This window comes from Dermacentor albipictus, chromosome 6 (assembly GCF_038994185.2).
Source record: "Dermacentor albipictus isolate Rhodes 1998 colony chromosome 6, USDA_Dalb.pri_finalv2, whole genome shotgun sequence".
In the NCBI taxonomy this organism is placed as follows: domain Eukaryota; kingdom Metazoa; phylum Arthropoda; class Arachnida; order Ixodida; family Ixodidae; genus Dermacentor; species Dermacentor albipictus.
The window spans coordinates 127,645,318-127,668,969 of NC_091826.1; positions in this window are offsets into that span (position 1 = coordinate 127,645,318).

Below are 23,652 nucleotides of genomic sequence, written 5' to 3' on the forward strand. Positions count from 1 at the left end.
CGCCTCGGTGGTCGACGGCCGAGGTGCCCCCGTATCGGCCGCCACCATTAGAAGCCGCAACTCGGAAACGGCTGAAGAAGTTGCGATAGCGCTCGCTTGCGTGGGAACGGAAGCAAATTTCATAATTAGCGATAGCAAAACGGCCATCTGGAATTTTGGAAAGGGCAGGATTTCGCCCGAAGCGGCAAGGGTTCTGGCCAGTAGACGGCTGAACAGAAAAATTAGCCTAATTTGGACCCCTGCACACACGTCCGTTCCTGGCAACGAGGCGGCCCACGAGTTAGCCCGAGCTCTCTACTTCCGGGTGGCTGTGGAACCGCCCGACTGCCGGAACATGGACGAGCGTGTGCAAAATTATACGGAGATTGTCGAAAATTATCGGCTACGCAGGAGACTGGTGCCACCACCGGATAAAAGTCTAAACAATAGAGAGGCAGTCGCATGGCGGCGCCTGCAAGCTGGGAACTTCGTAAACCCGGTCTGGGCATACCATGTTATGCATGACAGAGAAACCGATAAGTGCAAACACTGTGGGGCGAGAGGGACCCTCGATCACATAATCTGGGAATGCGCTAGCTCACCAGGGGCTAAAGCAAACATAAATTGTAGAGAGGCCTGGGAAGCCCTGCTGCGGAGCGAGGACCCTACTCCACAGCAACACGCCATCCGCCTGGCGGAAGAAGCCGCGAAGAGTCAAGACCTCTTTGCTTGCTTCTAATCGCGGAGGTTCCGGCCCCCGTCCCCAAGGCCTGTGTGCCGGGGACGGGGAGTAGGGGCCTCCTTATCCGGCGGTACAATAAAGTTGCTATCATCATCATCATTATGGCTTCATATGAAGCACGTGCACAACCTCCGGCAGATGCCGCCGGCGTTTGGAGCAGTTATGGCTGTCGGGGACAACTTCATAATTCACATAGTTGATGCGGCGCAGAACTGTGTACGGGCCGAAGTATCTTCACAGGAGCTTCTCAGACAGCCCCCGCCGACGAATCGGAGTGCAGACCTACACCTGGTCCCCGACGTTGTATGTGACGGGTCTGTGCCGAATATGGTAGTGTCAGGCATCGTATTCCTGTTGTTCTTCGATTCGCAAACACGCAAGCTGCCTGGCTTCCTCTGCGCGTTGCGTAAACTCCTCGGAACCAGTGTCGTCGTCACCACACTCGTGGGGCAGCACTGCGTTCAACATTGTTGTCACTTCGCGTCTGTAAACGAGGTTGAAAGGCGTCAAGCGTGTTGCCTCTTGGCGAGCCGTGTTATACGCAAATGTAACATATGGTAAAATCTCGTCGCAGTTCTTGTGGTCGACGTCGATGTACATACTCATCATGTCTGCCAGAGTCTTATTCATACGTTCTGTCAGCCAATTGGTTTGGGGATGATAAGCCGTGGTCTTTCGGTGAGCGGTACCACTTAGTCGCAACACGGTATCCAGAAGCCCAGCCGTGAACGCAGATCCTCTGTCTGTTTTGACCACTGCGGGAGCGCCATGCCTTAGGACGATGGCTTCGACGAAAAATCGCGCCGCTTCGGCTGCTGTTCCATGTTGGATAGCACCTGTTTCGGCGTATCGAGTAAGATAATCCATGACTCCGATTATCCATCTGTTTCTGGCAGTAGACAGTGGAAACGGACCTAAAAGGTCCATGCCAATTTGTTCGAACGGCGCTTGCGGTATCTGAACAGGATGTAGCAGTCCAGCTGGCTTGCCGGGTAGGGCTTTGCGGCACCGGCAATCCAGGCATGTCTGTGTGTAACGTTTCACGATCGATGCAAGTCTTGGCCAATAGTACTTTAGCCTAATTCTTGCCAATGTGCTGGTGTATCCCAAGTGACCAGTGGTCGGCTCGTTGTGACAGGCATCTAAGACTTCGTCGCGAAGAGATGCGGGAATGACGAGTAGGTAGCTGCTGCCATTAGGTGAAAAGTTATTTTTATAGAGAACGTCGTGCCGTAAGCAAAACGAAGGCAGCCCTCTCGCGAATAACCTCGGCACGCTGCCTGTATTTCCCTCAAAGTAATCGAAAAGAGGACCCAGTTCTGCGTCCTCGCATTGGTGGCGTGAGACGTCGACAGTATCTAGCATGCCTAGAAAACCCGCGTCATCATCGTCGTGGACGGCAGTCTCAACAGGAGACCGAGAGAGGCTGTCGGCGTCGGTGTGTCATTTCTCCGATTTGTACACAACCGTGAAGTCGAAGTCTTGGAGCCGAAGTCTCCAGCGCGCAAGCCGACCACCTAGATCTTTTAAATGAGTCAGCCAGCAAAGTGCATGGTAATCACTGATAACGGTGAAACTCCGACCATACAAATATGGCCGAAATTTTAGGACGGACCACACCAATGCGAGACATTCTTTTTCCGTAGTTGAGTAGTTAGCCTCCGACCTTGAGAGCGTCCTGCTGGCGTAAGCAATCCCTCTTTCGGTGCCGTCCTGCCGCTGTACAAGCACTGCACCAAGGCCGACATTACTAGCGTCGGTATGAAGAATCGTAGGAGCGTCTTCATCAAAGTGTGCGAGGACGGGAGGCGCCTGCAGCCGTTGCCGTAGGTCGTGAAATGCCTGTTGCTGGTCTTCACCCCACACGAAGGGGACATCTTCTCTGGTGGGATGTGTTAATGGCCATGCGATGCGCGCAAATTTCGCAATAAACCGTCGGTAGTAAGCGCAAAGGCCCAGAAAACGTCGCACGGCCTTTTTATCTGATGGCGTTGGGAAATTAGCAATGGCAGAGATTTTTTCAGGGTCAGGTCGGTCACCTTCGCGACTAACAACGTGACCGAGAAATTGAAGTTCTTCAAAGCCAACATGGCACTTTTCAAATTTTAAAGTTAGACCAGCTGAGCGTATTGCTTCAAAGACCATCTTTAGTCTCCGTAAGTGTTCCTCGAACGTTACGGAGAAAATAATCACGTCGTCGAGGTAGACCAGACAGGTTTGCCATTTGAGGCCTGAGAGTAGTGTCCATTAGTCGTTGAAACGTTGCCGGCGCAGAACACAATCCGAAGGGGAGCACGTGAACTTCATAAAGCCCGTCGGGCGTCGCAAAAGCGGTCTTCTCACGGTATCTCTCATCAACTTCTATTTGCCAGTAGCCGCTTTTCAAGTCCATCGAAGAAAAGTAACGCGCGTTTCGTAGCCTGTCCAGGAAATCATCCATACACGGTAGCGGATAAACGTCTTTCTTTGTGATCAGGTTGAGCTTTCGGTAGTCGACGCAGAAGCGCAGGCTGCCATCCTTCTTTTTTACCAATACGACAGGCGATGCCCAGGGACTCTTAAATGGCCGAATAACGCCGTCCTCAAGCATCGTCTTTACTTGTGTTTGGATCGCCTCGCGCTCTTTCGGTGCTGCACGATAAGGATTCTGCCAAATTGGTCTGGCGTTGGCTTCGGTGACAATACGGTGCTTAGTGAGCGGCGTCTGGCTAAATCGTGACGTGGATGAGAGGCAGCTCTTAAACTCATCGATGAGCTCAAGAAGGCTGCTGCGTTCCACGTGCGATAAGGTAGGACTGATATCAACCACAGGGGCAGGCATAGCCACGGTGAACGTCGCGTGCTCCACTGAGAGGCAGTCCTGTATTGAGGTAAATTCGTCGAAGTAAGCAACAGCCGTGCCTTTAACAATGTGTCGACGTTCCCTGGTAAAATTCGTCAGCAGGAGTTTAGCGCGTCCGTCGTCTACGTTAATTACGGCCCTGGCGATGGAAACGCCTTGACTCAGTACCGGTGCATCGATGTGTTCAGCGACGCCAGTCCCAGTGTTCAGGTTGTCGCAGATTACAGGCACGAGGGAACAGCTTCGCAGCGGAAGCGTAACGTCGTCGTCGGCGATACGTAAGCGGGGTCGCTAGTGTTCCTTGGGGTTGACGTCGTCTGATCCCGTAGAAAATGCAACGACGAGGTCACGGGCATTAATCACTGCACCATACTCTTTCAAAAAAGATATCCCCAATGTAAGTTCTTTACAACACTGAAAGAGAATCAGAATCAGAATCAGAATCCACTTTATTTCCAACACACTAGCTGGGGGCCCCCAGGCAAAAAGCTGTCGCAGACAGCTTGACGGGACCTGGGGGCCTACAGAGAGCAGCAGGCAGTGGATTTCACAAATTCGAACAATTGTAAATACATACAGACATTATGAAGAAGAAATAAACTTATTTCATACAGATGCAGCATACAGATTATGACATTGCAGCATACAGATCCAGACATTATGAAGAAGAAGAAATGAACTTATTTCATACAGATGCAGCATACAAGGTGGACACCATCACACAATGCAGAAACAGTGCAGGAAATGTAGCAGCCAGGGGAAAAGAGAAAAAAAGTTCATTGCTTCATCAGGTAATCACGCACCTCCGATTTAAACGTGTCGAAAGGGGCACTGAAATTAATGTGATTTTTTAAGAGGCTGTATAGTGTTGGTATGCAGTAATCCAGCCTAGATCTACCGTAATTTGTACGTGTACGCGGCACTGGTATTAGCCTGTTACGTATGCTGTAGTCATACGGGGAATGTCCTGTATAGTGTGGGAGTTTATTTTTATACATATAGAGAGATAGTTTATAGTCATATAACTTAGACGCTTTAAGCATATTATACTTAATGAACAGGGGACCAGTGGGTAATAGGCTGGGGTGTTCATTAAAGTTCTCAAAGATTCTTAATACCTTCTTTTGGAGCCGCTCCAGTTTGTTATAGTTGGTGGTTGTTGTAGTGCCCCAAACTAAAGTGCAATATGAAAGACGTGAGTAAAAATTAACATAATATATTACATTCTTTAGTCTAATTGGAATTAGTTCCCTCAGTCTGTAGCGGCAACCAACTGCTTTGCCTAATTCAATCGTGAGCTGAGTAACGTGCATGTTCCAAGACATTGTTTCTTCGAACCAAACCCCCCAAAACTTTTCAGATGCAACGCGTTGTAGCGCCATTCCTTGAAAGTTTAGGGTGAGTTCGAAATCGCTTTGTTTGTTGAGAGGTTTAAAAATAATATATTTAGTTTTTTTGATATTTAAGGTTAATCTGTTAGAGTTCAACCACTGTTCAAGGTTAATTAGGTAATTGTTTATTGTTGTGTTTAGGTGGGCTAAAGTTGATGCGGAAAAGAAAATATTAGTATCATCAGCATACATGACCAGTTTGGAAGAATTAGGCACATAAGTCATTGATATATTGTATAAACAATAAGGGCGATTAAGGGAATAAGGGAATGACGAGGGTGGCGACGAAGGTTGCACCGGCGATTACTATTCTGGCTGTGCATTTTCTAATCGGCGTCATCAACTGGCCACCGGCAGTTCTGATGTTGGGCCCGGTCCATGGCGTCTTCACTTTTCTGAGCCTGTCAGCCAGCTTTTGACTGATTATCAAAAAATGCGAACCAGTATCGACGAGAGCAGCCACTTGGTGACCGTCAATGCAAACGACAAGATCGGCGCTGACGGCGCCGGTTACAGGAGGTGTGATTGGAGTCGTCGGAGTTGTAGAGTCGTCGATCATTAGAGATGGGGGCTCTTGGGTAGCTAGCCGGTTTGCAACATCACCCCCGGAGGTCGCTGCGTCTAGTTTCCCCGGCGCGGGCTAAGGGACCTGCCCCTAGAGGCGTCAGAAAAATCGCGATGGGTCGGTGGGGTGTAACGAGCTGCAGATGGGCAACGCGATCGAGGAGTCGTTGAACCTTCTGGCTGAAAGTTTGTAGAATTTCCGTCGCAGCTACGCGCAGCATCAGACACAGGGTAATTGCAGCTGGGAAATCTTGGATACCCAGCCGCGCGGTACTACCACGTGCGGTAAACATGTCCTGCTTCGCCGCAATGAAAGCATAGCGGCCGGCGGTCAGCGGTGCGCCACAAATCGGTCTTTCGAAGCGGGTACCCGGCAGGGGATTCACTGTAGAAACGAGGTGCAGCGATCGACTGGCGGCGATAAGGCATAGTTGGCGGCGGCTGTGACTGTCGAAAATAGGGCGTCGGGGGTGGCGGTGATGGCTGCGCTGTAGTGGTCGACTGTGTCAGCAGCATCGAAATGGCAGGAGGTGGACAGCACACAGCTTCCGCGTAGGTCAATCGTCGCGGCACCGCCTGCCAGTCGGGCGACGAAAAGGCCTCTGGAACTTCCTCCTGAACGATATCAGCGACAGAAGCCACCGCTGGTGCCATGGGAGAGATACCGAGCTTCCGGATCTCCTCTCGCACAATCTCTCGGATGACGTCACGCAGAGACGTGCTGCAGCTCTCAGGTAGAATTGAAGCATTCACCGGCGAGCTCTTGCGATCATATTGGCGGTGCCGTTGCTGTAGTGCGCGTTCTATAGCGGTAGCCTCCTTGGTAAATTCGGCCACTGTCATCGGTGGGTTCCTCACGAGCCTGGCAAACAGTTCCTCCTTCACCCCGCGCAAGAGATAGCGCAACTTCTTTTCTTCAGCCATCTCAGGGTCTGCTCTGCGGAAAAGGCGGGCCATATCTTCTGCAAACATGGCAACGCTCTCGTTTGGTTTTTGAATACTTCATTCGAGTAGGCGCTGCGCGTTTTCTCTTCTGTCGCTACTAGTGAACGTGTCTAGCAGCTGGGTGCGGAGGGCATCCCACGTGGTCAAATTTCTCTCCCGGTTCACAAACCACGTCCGCGCACTGTCTTGAAGCTCAAAATAGACATTAGACGGCTTTTGCTGGGAGCCCCAGTCATTATAACTGGCGACACGCTCAAATTGGTCAAGCCAATATTGGACATCTTCAAATTCGTCACCATGGAAACTTTCTGGTATTTTAGGATTCTGCAGCATCACCTGCGATGGAGTTGCATTAGCCATGGCGGAAGTAGGTTTACGTGGTCCAGCAGGGTCCTGCAAAGAGTTGAACTCGGGCGTCAGGCCTAGCAGGCGGTGACTGCACCGGTGAACAGGAGTTTCGAAGAAAGAAGGTGATTCCGCTTTCGAGGTATGGCTCTGCGAAGGGGTGCCGAGCATGAGACAATCCTACCCCGCACCTCCACCAGTGTCGCAGTCTAGTAGGAGACGGGAAAGCCGGCGTAGAGGACGTGTAAAAGCACTTTATACAGAGGAGTCAACGCGACGTCGTTGTCGTCGCTGTTTTTTCCACTCGCGCGCTACTTCAGCGTCGTTCTCATCACCTGGCACATACCCGTGGCGACCATGTAGGATGTGGCAAAATTATATATATATATATATACATATATATATACATTTATATATACATACATATATATATATATATATACATATATATTTATATACATATATATATATATATACATATTTATATATATATATATATATATATATATATAGAACCAAGCTGAACATAAAGGGCAATCGCTTGGATCTCGATACACAACCACTTGCGCAATAGAAGCAGCAACAAAAAGCGCTAGTATATGTGAATGAAAGCTCCCCATACCGAACTAGTGCGTATTCTCCGGGAGGTAAAGAAATAACCTTATTCAGCGGCACTATGATACCTAGAAATTAAGGCCTGTCTCACTCCAAACAGCTCGACCCAACACTCAATACGATATTTAATAACATTCAGCGCCCAGCAACAGTAGGAGACGTGATAATTTTCCTCAGCCGACGACGAAGGTTACAACTCATTATGGACACGTGGGCTCCGGTATCTACTAACGCCGTCAAAAGGGCACCCCCGTCGACGTGAACATCAAGTTCTGGCTCGTTGGGAACGTCAATGGAGGATTTCGACACGACGACGATAATGCAGCGCTACCTCCAGGAGCTGCATTGTCTAGTTTTCCGTCTGGAATAATCCATAATTGGTTGGCGACGAATGGCAGTGTGGCTGGGGCGACAGGGACCGACGGCGCTGAGGTCACGGCGAGCGAGCAGGATAACTGACATCGACGGATACTTCAGAGGTAGGAGGCATGCGTCGAGGCGAGTAACGGCGCCGGTCGGCATATGGGCAACGAGACGGGGAAAAGGAGCTGGAATACAGTGACGTCCAGGAGGTGCTCCCGTGGCGAGCGATGTGGCCAATGTGGAGGCAACGAAAATGGGCTTGTTGTCCGGAGTTCTCCACTCGGTAGAGTTACGGTATCTGGGAAGGGAATACAGATCGCCGTGAGGCGAAGCAGTCGGCACCAGTCGAGTGCCAGGGCGGGAGACGGAACAGGCAGCAGGAAAACCTAGGTTTGCAAATTCTTGCCGTACAACTGCCTGAATGAGAGAGATCGCTGGGGCGGGTTGGTCATTGGTGGGTTCAAGTGGGCGTGAATGGAACGGTGCAGGACTTGTAGCCTCGAGCTCGCGGCGAACAATACGTGTGACGTGTTCATTTAAGGGTGGTGATGCGGTAAGGTCAACGCAACACGACGTCGCAGCTACGTTAGGGAGCCGGCAGAACTGTGGAATGACGCGGAGGCTTTTGACGATCTCAAAGCGGTGGCATTTCTTGACAATGACATCGACGGTGGACACATTTTTGAAAACCAGCAAGTTGAAGGCGTCGTCCGCGATACCCTTGAGTACGTGGCCGACTTTGTCATCCTCGTCCATTTTCTCGTCGACTTTCCGGCAAAGAGCGAGCACGTCTTGTATGTACGAGACATACGATTCAGCAGAAGACTGAACTCGGTTTGCAAGCTCTTTTCTAGCAGCCGGCTGCCGACCAGTGGGATTTCCAGAAAGGTCGACGAGCTTCTCCTTAAAAGCATCCTAGCTAGATATCTCGTCCTTGTGTGTCTGGAACCAGTCACGAGGGGTTTCGCTCAAGTAGAATAGGACATTGGCTAGCATAATGGTCGGGTCCCAGCGTTTGTTTTGGCTAACACGCTCATACAGGCTGAGCCAGTCCTCAACGTCTACATTATCTTGGCCGGAGAATATGCCAGGATTGCGGGGATTGGTAACGATATTGTACGTTGTTGTCAGGGTCGCAGGAGTATAGAAAGAGACGCGGTGTCGTCATCGGGAGCCATGTCGGAAAGCAGGACGGTGTGGCCGCTGCGGAGCTCCGTCGCCAGGACGGGGAATGGCACCCTCCACCAAAATGTTACGTGGACAAAGGATTAAGACTGGAGACTATTGACAAAGCATACTTACAAAAAGTAACTGCAGCGCTGGCCAGTTCAGCTGACAGCTCGAGAGCCAGAGAGCGCTCGTCGTTTTCGTCGGGGAGCCCACGTGCATCGGCCACAACAAACACGCTATGCGTGTATCATTATCGACCACAGACACGAAACAATGGCAGATTATTGATGCGCATAATCCGTCCGTCAGAGTTTGGTGCCTGTGGTTTGAATAACGTGCTTGCGCATAAGCAAATATGGGGGGCCACCAACTAGCCCCTTTCATAGCACTCTTGAACAATATTGCCACGACAAACTTGGTGACGTTCAAGTTACACGCCCTTTGCATTGGACACTGTGCACGCCGTACAGTGGTGTTGTTCAGCAACAACAGGCAGCGATCTTCGTGTCACGGGCAGCCGGTTGGACCCGGCTCGCATGCGCCACGCGCACGAAGTGTCACGGGAGGAGAAAGAGGAAGACGGTTCGAGCCCAGTTTGAGAACGCGACTGCGGCGGATTTCTTCACGACCGCAGTGACGTTTACTTCTAGGCACAAGTTCGCCTTTAATAAATATTGTTGTTTTACTAACATCATTACATTGCTGGTGGAGGTGCGGGGTATGAGTCGAAGCCCCACGAACGAAAGTCAGCGTAGCCCCGACAACCCGCGAGTCCATCCCGCGGAACTGACACCTGTACACCAGCGGACCAGCCGCCGTCTTCGAGGTGTCTCGCCCGAATTCGGCCCTCTTCTCTTCATGCGAAGAGAAACTCCCACAACGGATGCCGCCGCAATGACTACCCAGGTAACACCGGCACAGCTAGTCGTAAGCCAACCTCGCAAGCCGCCAACATTCCATGGTGACTCATTCGAAGACGTGGAAGATTGGTTGGAACTGTTCGAGACAATGGCGAGCTTTAGTGAATGGAATGAGGGACAGAAGCTCCGTAACGTATATTTCGCTTTGGAAGACTTCACAAAAACGTGGTATGAAAACCACGAACCCTTTTTGTCCTCTTGGGAGGAATTTCGACGACAACTGCTAGCACGGATCGTAAAGAAAAGGCGGAAATCGCACTTCAAGCCAGGAACCAGCTCACAAACGAAAACTTGGCGACGTACATTGAGGACGTGTCCCGCCTGTTCAAGCGTGCTGATCCCACCATGAGTGAAGATAAGAAGCTGCGCCATCTCATGCGTGGAGTAAAGCAGGAACTCTTCGCAGTTCTCGTCCGCAACCCACCGCGTACGGTCGCCGAGTTCAGATGCGAAGCAACGACTATCGAAAAGACGCTGGAACAGCGGGCTCGGCAATAGAACCATGAGGCAAGCTGCGCACCTGTCCATGTCTTCCCTGGAGGCCTGCCAAACGACCTGGAAGCCATGCGGGAGCTTGTCCGGTCAGTGATCAGGGAAGAGCTCAACAAGTTACAGATACCTCAGGCTCCAACTGCACTGTCTATCGTCGACGTTGTCCGGGACGATTTCAGGAACGTCATACGGGATCCAGAGCGTGAGCCACAGCCGACGCGGCGCACCCCAACGTACGCCGACGTACTCAGGCAACCCGCAGTACACAGTAGTGGAGCAGTTGCGACGACCGTTCCCTACCCGCCTACAGTACGCAGTGCACCTGGTCCACTGGAATTACCGGCTGCCTATCAGCCTTTAGCACATAGTGCACCTCGTTGTGAGGAGCAAAGGCCCCGGAAAAGTTACGTCTGGCGTGACCACGAGCGCAGGCCTCTGTGTTTCCACTGCGGAGAAGCGGGTCACCTGTATAGGTTCTGCCCGTATCGCCAAGTTGGGTTAAGGGATTTTCCCTTAAGCGCACCATGCCCCCGAAACAGTGAACGGCCAAAGGAGATCGAAGAATACTTGTCGACGCGCCAAAGCTCCGTTACTCCTCGCCAACGTCAACCACGATCACCGTTGCCCATGCGCTACCGATCGCCTAGCCCACGTGCGTCTCCAAGGTTGTCTAGGCGTCGTTCACCAAGTCCACATCAGGAAAACTGAAGCAGGCGACCTGTGGAGGTGAGGCCGCTGATAACCAGATTTACGAAGATCCTCCAACGCGATCGCAGTGCGGTGACAAGATAATTCCAGTTTACAGGTGCAGGAACGAAACGATTACGTCAGATTTGCGGTTGATAATAGACGGATGCGAGCTGAATACCTTAGTCGACACAGGCGCTGATTATTCGGTTGGAAGTTCCAAGATGGCGAAGCGCCTTAAAAAAGTTGTGACGAAGTGGACTGTTCCGCAGATACGCACGGCAGGCGGTAATCTTATTACGCCCCTTGGCCGATGCACCACAAGACTTACGATAAAAGGCTTCACTTAGGTTTCTGACTTTATTGTACTGCCAGAATATTGACGGGAACTTATATTGGGAATGGAGTTTCTACAAGCTAACAGCGCCATAATTTAGCTACATAGGTCCAGTGTGTCTTTCTCAACAAAACAAGCTATACCTGTGGAAGAATCAGAGAAGCGACGTCTCGCTGCACTGCGCGTCGTTGATGATGGCGTAACTGTGCCGCCACGCTACAGTATAATGGTTCTTGTGGGGAATGAAAGATTTTCGGACCGCGAAGGCATAGCGGATGGAAACATAGAGCTCCTTTTCAACAAAGGTATTTGCGTGGCTCGGGGCCTTGTTCAGTTAAGCGATGGCCTTGCAAATGTCACACTTACAAATTTCGGTAACGAATTCCAACACATCGCACAAGGAACAGCTATTGCCTATTTCCACGAGTTCTGTGAAGCGACCGAATTATGCAGCCTAACTACGTCAACTGCCCTGCCAGGAACCTGCAGTGTCGACAGATCAATTACCGTCAACCCGAGACTCCCGGACGCCCAAAAGAAACATATATATGCCCTGATAAAGGATTTTTCTGACTGCTTCTCCACGTCCTCGAAGGTACGGCGCACGTCTATTGCGAAGCAGAGAATCATAACAGAGGACGCCACAGGACCGGTATGCCAGCACCCGTATCGAGTTTCACCAAAAGAAAGGGAGATCATCAAGAAGCAAGTAGAGGAGATGCTTTCAGATGATGTTATTCAGCCTTCCAGCAGTCCATGGGCGTCTCCGGTAGTGCTCGTTAAGAAGAAAGATAACACACTTCGATTCTGCGTCGACTACCGTAAACTGAACAGCGTAACCAAGCGGGATGTGTACCCCCTTCCGCGTATCGATGATACGTTAGATTGGCTCCGATGTGCAAAGTTTTTCTCCTCCCTGGATCTCAAGAGTGGATATTGGCAAATCGAGGTGGATGAACGGGACCGTGAAAAGACAGTATTCGCAACTCCTGATGGCCTCTGTGCACCTCCATTCAGCCTCTGTTCCGCACCCGCAACGTTCCAGCGAATGATGGACTCAGTGCCTGCAGGATTGAAATGGCAGTCATGCTTAGTGTATTTGGATGATGTGGTAGTATTTTCCACCACATTTGACCAACATCTAGAGTGCCTGCGACTAGTATTAGAAGCTATTCGCGCAGCAGACTTGACAATTAAGCCGGAAATATGTCAATTTGGCTTCGATGAACTTCGGTTTCTCGGACACGTCATCAGTGCTGAAGGCGTTCGGCCAGATCCCGAAAAGACAGCAGCTGTTGCGAGGTTCCCGACACCCACAGACAAAAAGTCAGTGCGACGTTTCTTGGGTTTATGCGCATACTACAGCAGGTTTGTGGAAAACTTTTCAAATATTACTGAGCCCCTTACAATACTGACAAGAGAAGATCAACCTTTCATCTGGAAAAGTGAACAACAAGACGCCTTTGACGAGTTAAGGAAACACCTGCAAGCTTCTCCAATCCTTTCCCATCTTGATGAGACAGCTGACACTGAAATTCATACCGATGCGAGTAACGTCGGCCTCGGTGCCATACTAGTGCAGTGGAATAACGGCCAGGAGTGAGTAATTGCTTATGCCAGCCGTAAGCTCTCGAAAGCAGAGGCAAACTACTCCGCAACCGAGAAAGAGTGCCTTGCAGTCATTTGGGCAATATGTAAATTTCGGCCCTACATCTATGGTAGACCATTCAGAGCAGTCAGACCATTCGCTTTTCTGGCTGGCGAATCTTAAGGATCCATCTGGACGAGTAGCAAGATGGAGCCTTAGGCTTCAAGAGCATGACATTACTGTCGTTTACCGATCCGGGAGGAAACATAGCGATGCCGGCTGCTTGTCACGGGCACCCGTTGAGACAACTGTGTCAGAAGAAGAGGATTTCCCGTTCCTTGGCACTGTTGACACGTCGCAAATTCCTGAACAACAAGGAGATGACTCAGAATTTCTTCCACTTATACAGCACCTGGAGGGACTCGACGTTCAACTCTCGCGTATTTTCCCTAGAGGGCTATCCTCGTTCTGTCTGCGAGGAAGTGTCCTCTACAAGAGAAACTTCGACAACAGTGAGACAAAGTTTTTACTTGTCGTACCCACATCTATGCGAGAAGAAATTTTGCATGCATGTCACGATGAGCCGACGTCTGGACACATGGGCGTGAGCCGTACAGTCACCAGGATTCGTCTGAAATACTACTGGCCCAAGTTATTAGCATCAGTACAGCACTATGTCAAGAATTGTCGTGAGTGTCAAAGGCGCAAGACTCCATCCGTAAAACCGGCCGGCCTCCTCCAGCCAATAGTGCCACCAAAAGCCCCATTCCATCAAGTCGGTATGGACCTCCTTGGATCCTTCCCAACATCATCTTTAGGCAAAAAGTGGATAGTTGTGACCACGGACTATCTGACCCATTACGCAGAAACTGATTCCCTGTAGAATGCAACGACTGTCGAAGTGGTGAAATTCTTTGTCCACAATATCGTGCTCAGGCATGGCACTCCCACAGTTGTTATTACCGATCGTGGAACGGCCTTTACTGCGGACCTAATGAAATGCTTGGTGCAAATGACACATACTGATCATGGGAAAACTGCGGCGTACCACCTTCAGACAAACGGTCTAACTGAACGCCTCAACAGAACACTGACCGACATGCTTTCGATGTATGTCGACGTTGAAGATTGGCTGTGGGACGAAATTTTGCCGTACATCACCTTCGCATATAATACGGCGGTTCAGGAAACAATACGAGTCACCCCGTTTTAACTTGTATTCGGCCGAGCAGTAACCCCAACTTTGGATGCTATGTTGCCGTTAGATGAAGAAAACCATAACTCATCTGGCTTAGATGATTTCTTGCAACGAGCCGAGGAGGCACGACAGATGGCAAGGTACTGAATACGCCGCCAACAACGCATTGACTCCAGCCGGTACAACCAGCGCCGTAGTGAAGCTCATTACCAGCCCGGTGACAAGGTGTGGTTATGGACCCCAGTGTGACGCCGTGGACTGCCTGAAAAGCTTCTGTGCCGATACTTCGGCCCTTACGAAATACTTTGTCGCATAAGCGACGTCACTTACGAAGTGAAATCCGCTGGACACGAGAGCCCAAGATGGCGCAACTCCACGGAAGTTGTGAATGTTGTCCGCATGAAACCCTACCAGGAGAGGTCATGAACAAAAAAAAAAAAAGTGAGAGCCCCCAGGAACCCCTACTTCCTCTCACGCATCGGGCCGATGCGGTAAAGAGGGGCATATTGCCACGACAAACTTGGTGACATTCATGTTGCGCGCCCGTTGCATTGGGCACTGTGCACGCCGTACAGTGGTGTTGTTCAGCAACAACAGGCAGCGGTCTTCGTGGCACGGGCAGCCAGTTGGACCCGGCTCGCATGCGCCACGCGCACGAGGTGTCACGCGAGGAGAAAGAGGACGACGGTTCGAGCCCAGTTTGAGAACGCGACTGCCGCGGATTTCTTCACGACCGCAGTGACTTTCACTTGTGGGCAAAAGTTCGCCTTTATTGAATATTGTTGTTTTACGAACATCCTTACAATAGCAAATGCGCTGCTAGAATAAGGCACCGCAAAGTAAGTTGCAAAAAAGAAAGCGAACACGCACACACAAACACACACACACACACGCACGCGCGCACTCACACACACACACGCACGCACGCACACACACGCACGCACAAATACACACACACACGCACAAACACACACGCACACACGCACGCACGCACGCAACCCCCCCAGACACAAACACATACAAAAGAAGCAGCCAAGTACAAAAACGACAATAAGGCGGGATTGCTTGAGCTATCTTTTTTCTCATTGGTAAACATACACCAAATCGCCCGACATTGTACAATGAAGCCGAACAGTGAAGGTAATGCTTGCTACAATAAATAGTGCACTAGGTATTGCGTGCAGTCTCATGTTATATATCGAAAAGAGAGAGAGAAACGAAAACGAATAGGTAGGGAGGATAACCAAGGACGTGCCCGGTTGGCTACCTTAGAATTCGGGATGAAGAACGGTTAAGAATAGACAAGGAGAAGAAAAAAACACTAAAGTCAGTCATTCACAGAATCAGTCGCAGAGGAATCTCCTCTGTCACAAGCATTCGTACAATCTAGTATCCTTCACGAAGCCTTCTAGACTTTTGCACGCAAGAATGCACAAGCTATGGTCCAAAAATTGAGGATCTTTTCTTCCGGGAGTGCTCTATTATCTATCAGCTTGAGTTTAGCTTGTAGAATGCGTCGTTGAGTGTCAAAGAATGGGCAGTGACACAAAAGGTGCTCTAGAGTTTGATCGCACCCACGCACAACGCACGCCGCACTGTTGACCATTTCTGTAAGGAATGATTATGAATTGGTAAATACGACTTCCAACCAGAGCGACAGAGTGCAGTTGTTTCATGACAGTTTAGGTGGCAGGTGAAGTCGGAAGTTAGGGTGGCGAGAGTGCAAGCGTGATTTGGTGAAAGCCTGTGAAATCTATCGTAGAAGGGTAAAGTGGCGAGAAATTAGTTGAAATTGCCGCGCAGTGCCCGTTCTTGAGAGTGCTAGAGGAATACGCTCACGTGTTTCATTAGCCGAACGCGCAGCTTCATCGGCGCTGTGGTTGCCGACAATTACACAATGGCTTGACAACCATAGAAATAAAATGTCCTTTCCTTTCTAGAGCGCCTGATGCTGAACATACCTTAATTCGTACACTTGCTGCTCGTGAACGAGAAGAAAGGTAATCAAAGGTCCGATTTTATTAATCATATCCTAAGAAACCAACAAACAAATACGCCAAGGACAGCATAGGAGAAAGTACATGTACTTATTACTTGAATAAAAGAAATCATGAATTAATGAAAATGAGAGCGGATAAAAAAACAACGGGCTTTGCGTGGGGCAGGAACCCATGTCTGAGCATAACGAGTGCGATGCTCTTAGCAATTGAGCTACCGCGGTGCCGTTTTCCCATCCAATTCCTTGGGTATTTAAGTTTACCTACGAGATCTAAGCCTCGGAGAGTTATCTAGCGGCACACCTCACGGCTTTAACAACTAGCTGAGCGCTCAGCCCATGCCATAGGGCAAGCTGCAGAGTTTGTAGGGATGCTTTAGAACCGCAGAAAATGGTCCAATGATTTGGTGGCTGCTGGAGTACGGGATTGAGTGCACCTTGAAGTTCTGCTGCTGTAGACGTGGTATTGTGCGAATATTTAAACTGCAACAAGACGGTGTCCGATGGAACAACTAATGCTCCAGTAGAGCTGTGGGGATTGGTGGAATCGTCGGTGTGAATGTGCATTGCGGTCAAGGTAAGACTCACTGAGGAGAAGCAGAGACAACTGCTTCAGAGCTAGCTGTGACAAGTCTGCCTTTTTAGCAATTCCAGGAACCGAGAGACACGCGTGAATTTGCCTGAGACACCACAATGCTGATGTTCGGCGTATCGCAGGCTTGAAGCAAGGTGGTATCGAGTCATTGTGTCTCGTCACAATACCCCAGAATGTAGCCTGTGGTCTTCGCTCTAGCAAACCAGCTGAATGGTGAGATGGCAGCCGTGAAAGGGGTCGGATGTGCGCTCTTAGCGTTTCACCAACGATCTAAGTGGGGATCGGATGCTCTCGTGCATCGAAAATTGTTGCAGCTGTCGAAGAACATTTCGGGAGGCCAATACAAGTAGTAAGCGCTTGGGCTTGTACGCTTTGTAGTGCAAGGAGATTAGTCTTGCATGTGTTGGAGCAGACAGGAACAGTGTGTTGCAAAAATCCAAAACGGAACGCTCTGTATTTGAGAGGGAGTGCATTGGGTGTGCCACCGCCTTGGTTGCCACTTTTTGTATTTTTGCGCGCATTTGTGACCTTGACACGGCGGGCGCCCAGTTGCAAATGTCGTCAGCACGAAACGAGACATTAGACGTATGTGGTAGCGTTACCGTGAGCTCCACTAGAACGAGATTGAAGAGTCGGGCTCAATACTCCGCCTTGTGGTACTCCGGCACTCAAGATAAAATTATTTGTCAGGCCATGTTTTGTAAGGACAAACACCAATCTCCATGATCTTATATGTCAGTGCCCCTTCCTGACTTTGGCGTTAGCAAATATATTTTCTTTCAACTTTGAAGAAATGCTATTAGTAATTGGAAGTAACAGCATGTAAGACATGGCGTTATCTAGCCACCACAGCTGCTTCTATTGCTAGGTTGCAGCGCTCTGCAGCCAAAGCCATTCCCAAGCAATCAGCAGAGAGCACCGACTCTTTTTGAAGACAGCGAGAGAAGTGTAAACTTTATTTGGTTTGTTTACGTGATGTTTCTGATTTACTTGTTTACAACACAAAGATGAGGGAATTGAGAGCAAGAGCGATAATTCGAACTCTAAGCGAACTTCTTATGTGATGGGTGGAGATTGCTTCCCCAGCTTCATCTAGCGGAAACAGATAAATAAAACATTTTTGCATCAGCTGGACACGTCAGATCTTAAGATATCGGCTGTCCTGGCTACACAGGTTGTGCATGTGCAGCCTGCACACATGTGACTGCTTTATGAACTCGGACTAGGAGCTTGAGCTTCGACCGACATTTAGCGCTGGTGCTCCCTGCTTGTAGCTGTAGTATCCTGCGTTCTCCGCAGCTTTGTCTCGTATTTGACATTTTTTATATCATGCCTTGTCTGTTCACTTCTAATATGTTTTGCAACCATTTTCTTCAGTATGCACATCAGCTGTTTACTTTGTGTATTGCGTCCGCAAAACAGTTCACTGACCACGAGGCGCGCAGATTTCATTTTTATTTTGAGGAATCAGTTAATTCCTATTCATCTAAATGAAGCGATGAAACACTCCACTTCACTTTCCTTACTGTGGTATTCTGAGCTCAGTTCTTAGTTAAACTGCTCACAAAGACGCTCGCCAGCATCGACTACGTTTAGTCGTCTGGAAACCTCTGCAGTAGCGGGCTAACTTCGGCGGGTTGGTACATGTATGAGGGAAATAAGCAACAGCGTAGAAGAAGCGCACGTGAATGAGACAGACTAAGCTCTTCATCTGTCTCAGTTACGTCTCCTTGTCCAGCGCTGTTACTCGTTTCCTTTAGAAAGCTCTATTATCATGACTTATAATGTCCTTCCCCACCGGTTTTACTAGTACGCAGATGTGCAAAGCAGTCTGAGGGTAGCACACACCAGCATCGACGGAAAATGATGCTTCTAAAATGAAATATCGCAGTTGCTCCACTAGGTGGCCCTGGTTAATAATAATAATAATAATAATAATAATAATAATAATAATAATAATAATAAAAATAATAATAATAATAATAATAATAATAATAATAATAATAATAATATAGTAATCTTTATTACAAATAATTAAATGGTACATATCACTTTGCTAGGTCTGCCGAAGCCTTCTGTGGGCTTGTATGGCAGAAACCTGGCAGTCAGGGCAATGCATTATGTACCTTATTACAGACAAACTAAATGTCAAACTAAAAAAAATAAGAACGTTTCACAGGTTTTTCAGGTAAACATGATCAGGAAACAACACTTAATGTTCAAATGAAAACACATAGCACTCAACAACCATTACAATTGAGTAAACAAGGCACAATATGTAAACAAAGTTACAACCTATTTAGAACGAAAAAAGAAAAAAACAGAATTGTGAAAACAGCGGAAACAGTCTGACATTCATTTTGGTAAAGATCACACTACAACAAAAGAGACTTTATACATGTGTGAACTATTCTATCATTGTCTTGAGGGCCTTTTTTAATCCCGACAAAGTTGTCTGATCCAATACAACACTTGGAAGGTTATTAAACAGGTGGGGGATGTAGTACCTTCTTTGTCCTTTTCCATAACGAGTTCTTGTTCGAGGAACTACATATCTGGGATGACTACGCAAAGCAACACTTTTATGGACAGGTTCTCGGGAAGCATTGCTCCAGAAATAACGCATCACAATTGTTGAACGAAACAGAGACTCGAAATCGGGCATTTCTATATCGCGAAATAAGTTATCTGTGGTTTGATTGTACACAACGCTTTTTAGTATGCTTTATAATAGATTGTCAATTTTATGTTTCCAAAATCCGCTGCAATTAAAAAAAACAGGGAATGCCGTACCTTATATGCGAGTAGCCTAAAGCATGCACTATCAGTTTTTTAATCTTGGTAGGTGCATAACTCCTTATACGGTGAAGGACACAAGCAACATTACGTAATCGCGCACGAATTCGAGCCATTTGAATATTCAATGATAAGTCAGTCTCAGAGTATACTCCAAGGTACTTGACACTATCCGCATATTTTACTGGGGCACAAACATAGTCTAAGCAATCAGAACCGTGAAGGAAAACATGTTGATTTGTTACAAGAGCCTTTAACGGATTTCTAAAACATACTAATTGAGTTTTCTTAGCACTGACTTTTATACGTTTTTTTTTAAACCAGTTCATCACATTTTTTATGTCGCTTTGAAGTAAAGCGACAGCTGCTTCGTACTGCATGTGTTTAGATACAAGCACCGTATCAACTGCATACTGGAAAATCGCACATGAAGTTGTTACCTGTGCCAAGTCACAAACGTACCAATTAAAAAGAAGCGGAGACAAAACGGAATCCTGTGGAACCCCTGCGTTAAGAAACCGCAAAGAACTCTTTTGGTCGCCAATACATACGATCTGGGACGGATTTAACAGGTAGTTTTGTATAAATGCATGGAAATGTCCCGGAAAACCGTAATTATGTAGTTTAGCACATAGAATGCTGTGGCTTACCGAATCGAAAGCCTTTGATATATCTAAAAAAAGCCCACAGGCTACCTGGTTAAGTTCACATGTTTGATATAGAAGATCCGACAGTTCTTCAAAAAGCGCATGCGTGCTTCTACCAGACATGAAGCCATACTGGGAAGGTGATAAGATGGTATGTTTTAAAACGAGCCCCTCAATCGCTTCAAGCACGTGTCTTTCCAACAGTTGCGCTAAGAAAGGAAGAACAGAGATGGGGCGATAGTTTTATGGCTTCGAAGCATCTCCGCCTTTAGATATCGGTATCACACGTGCTCTCTTTAGTGCATCTGGTATTATGCAAGTATCGAGGATTCTATTAAAGATAAAAAGAAGCGGATCAGCCAGAACTCTGACGTTGCGACATATGCCTTCTGTTGTTATGCCATCAAGTCCGACAGCACGGCTTTTTCTAGATCGATGCAACAATTGATACAAGTCTCCTTTATTTATTGGTGGAAGAAATGCCGAATCTAGTATTGAACTAAGACCTCCATTGAGACCAACAGGATCATTGGGTCCATCATTATCAGCGCAAATCGAATAAAAGAAATCATTGAAGCTGTCCGCCAGATTTTGATTGATAGATCCAAAATGTTTTGTTATCGGGTCCAAATACGTACCTGGATAAGAGCCTCTAAGCTCATTTACCACGGACCACATTTTAGCAGGTTTATGACGCGAGGAAAAAAATTTATTACGATAGTAGTTCCTCTTAGAACAGCGTATCAGTGCTGTAACTTTGTTCCGGACTTCTCGATAGAGACATTTTAGTGTTTCGTCATCAGGGTGCTGTCGACACCGCTTCCACAAGTTTTCCTTTTCTTCAGCAGCTTTTCTTATCCGATTGCTGAGCCAGTATAGGTGTGGTCTTCGTTTTCGAAACAAGACTGTTTTTTCTACATGCCTTCTTTAAATAGGAAATCACCGCTATAATATTATTATATACACTGTTCGGACAGCTATTTGTTAGCATTGCGTTCCAGTCATAGTGGGAAACTAGTCGGTCGAAATTAAAGCAATCAAATATTTAAATATATTGGGATTCTTTACTTTGGGATTGCTGGGAACTTTGGAATGAAAGCTGGCATCCTATAAAATAGTGGTCTGCCAGCTTTTTCGTCACTCGGACGGAACTGATGTTGGAAAAATCCATTCAATTGACCATCACGTGGTCAATACAGGAAGTCACAACACGAGACAAAAGAAGCTCCTCTCATGTAGCCTCGTTAATAGCCGACTTAATGCCACAGTCAGCTAGGATGTTCAAGTAATGGGTAAAAATGGCTTTCCCCGAGTTTAAAATGTCTATGTTAATGTCTCCAACGAGACAAACGTTCGAATTAGGAGGTAGACAACCGATATTTTGCTTTAGTTCATTAAAAATGTTTGCACATGTTCGGAGGGGGGACGATAAATCGCAGCTAACAACAAAGCCACATTCGAATTTCCCAAGCGGAAGGCGAGGTATTCCGCCCCCGTAAAAGTAAACGTCGTAGTTGTAGTTACCCATTTAGACTTGATGAATACTGCTATACCACCACCTCTCCTGGCCGTTCTCGTAAAAACGTATTCTTGGTAATTCGGTAGATGAAACTGCGACAACATATCATCTTGAACATTTATCTCCGAGAGTACAAATGCATCCACTAAGGGCATGACGTCAGCAACACCGAGAAGAAACTGATCCCAGTATTTTCTCATGCTTCTTATGTTTATGTGAACGACTGAAAAAGAATGCTTGCCACAATTTTCGAAAATAGATCCCAATGAAGCGAAGTCCGCGAGAGAAATATAGTTTATCGCCATGAGTTTAAAGCATCTTATCGATGTCTGTGACCGAGGCAATCCTGATGACAAGGCCTCCGTTTTCCTTTCGTGCAAAGATCTTTGCATTCCTTACCCAGACAAACTTATAGCCGTTTTCTTTGCCTTTAGACGGAATTTTCCAAAAAAGTTCCTTAGTAGCTTGGGTGAGGTTTTCATTGAGGTGCATGGCAGGTACCATTTCTGTCTGTGCCAAGGCACGAAGTTTGCCGCGAGCAGCAAGCCAAGTGTCCCGGAAAAATGGGGACGAGAATCTAATGAGCACGATAGGTGTTTTATCTTTTCTGACAGGTAAACGGTGGATCGCAACTATGTCGCGGGGTTTAAAATCTATTATTTCTAGCTTCTGTGCGAGATCCCAGATAGTAGTTCGCAAGTTTTCTCCCGATGAAAACGGAAGCCCGTGTAGCTCAAGGTTCGATAGTCTGTTATACTGCTCACAGCCATTAATATCAGCCCGCAACTGAACGATCTCTGTGGATTGGGAATTCACCGTTGCCGTCAGCGACAGAACTTGAGTTTCTAGGCTTTTCAAGGCCGAACCAGACTTTTTTGTCTGTATCGCAACAGTTTCATAGGCCGAAGGCAGAAACTGTACAAAATTTTGCAGCTCAACTACAGTCTCTCACTGATAGCACTTCATCTATTTTTGGTTTGAAAGCTAGGAGCTCGTCGAGCTTTTCTCGGAGAGGCAAAAGAACAACCATCATGTCTTTAATACCCCTTAGTTGTTCCCTGAAAGCATTTAATTCTTTTGCGAAAGAGCCAGGATCATCAGCCATTGCAGTTACTTGAGGATTAGCGGCTGTCAATAAGCCGTTATCGCTTGCAGGTGTTCTGCATTGCTCACATTTGCAAGCCTCTCTTTTTGCCGCGCCCATTGACGCAAACGTATTTTCAGCCACACCCGAACAGTTTTTGCCAAGGTGATAGCCTAGTTTGCAATCCAAGCATGTTAGGAATCTGCCATCACCTGGCAGCTTCTCCGAGCACGATTGACATTTGGTTCGGTCAGGCATGGTCACACACACATGCAAAAAAAATTGACAAGGCTGAATATACTGTTCGCAAAATACCTATCAGATGAGCGCAATGCTCAACGCAATAAAGCACAACATACTTATAGCATCAGCACACGGTTCAGCATAACTAGACAGCAGTCGGCATCACTGGCAAACAACTATGCTCTTAAAATTAATGGCCCACCTGCCAAGACAAACGTGGCCATGAGTATTCGGTGACAGTTTCGCCACCGACTGCAGAGCAGTGTTCATTCGGGAGCGCCTTTTATGGTCCGATGAGAGATCCAGGCGCCACGGTTCGGTGCGATGTGGAAGCTGGCAGTGGCCACTTTGGACAGCAGCTTAGCGAGCTATCAGAAACGTCGCCCAAACTTTCCAGCTAAATGCTCGGGTCATGCCTGGGATGAAGAATGGCGCAGCCGCAGAAGCTTGTTCCAGGTTAGTTCACAGCGACCAAAGCAGCAGCTGCCAAGAAAAACGTGGCGATGAGTATTCCGTGACAGTTTCGCCACCGACTGCAGAGCAGTGTTCATTCGGGAGCGCCTTTTATGGTCCGATGAGAGATCCAGGCGCCAC